The sequence below is a fragment of the Trachymyrmex cornetzi genome, unplaced genomic scaffold (assembly GCF_001594075.2).
Source record: "Trachymyrmex cornetzi isolate Tcor2-1 unplaced genomic scaffold, Tcor1.1 scaffold30, whole genome shotgun sequence".
In the NCBI taxonomy this organism is placed as follows: Eukaryota; Metazoa; Arthropoda; class Insecta; order Hymenoptera; family Formicidae; genus Trachymyrmex; species Trachymyrmex cornetzi.
In genome coordinates, this window is record NW_017297692.1 from 1 (window position 1) to 213 (window position 213).

Sequence of the window (213 nt, forward strand, 5' to 3'; positions counted from 1 at the left end):
GTTTCAAGTGCCCTTGCCTCCAAATCCCTCATTACCAAGTCGGCCAAAATTGGAGAAAGAGGTTTTATATATATACACAACTCCTCTCTTTCTCTCTTTCGCGTCGCGTCGTGACGCGATGGACGACGGGACGCGTGACGCGTTCAGTGGAAACGTACCCTTAGAATACTTTACAATTTGTTTCGTAATTTTTATTAAGTCGTTTATAAAATA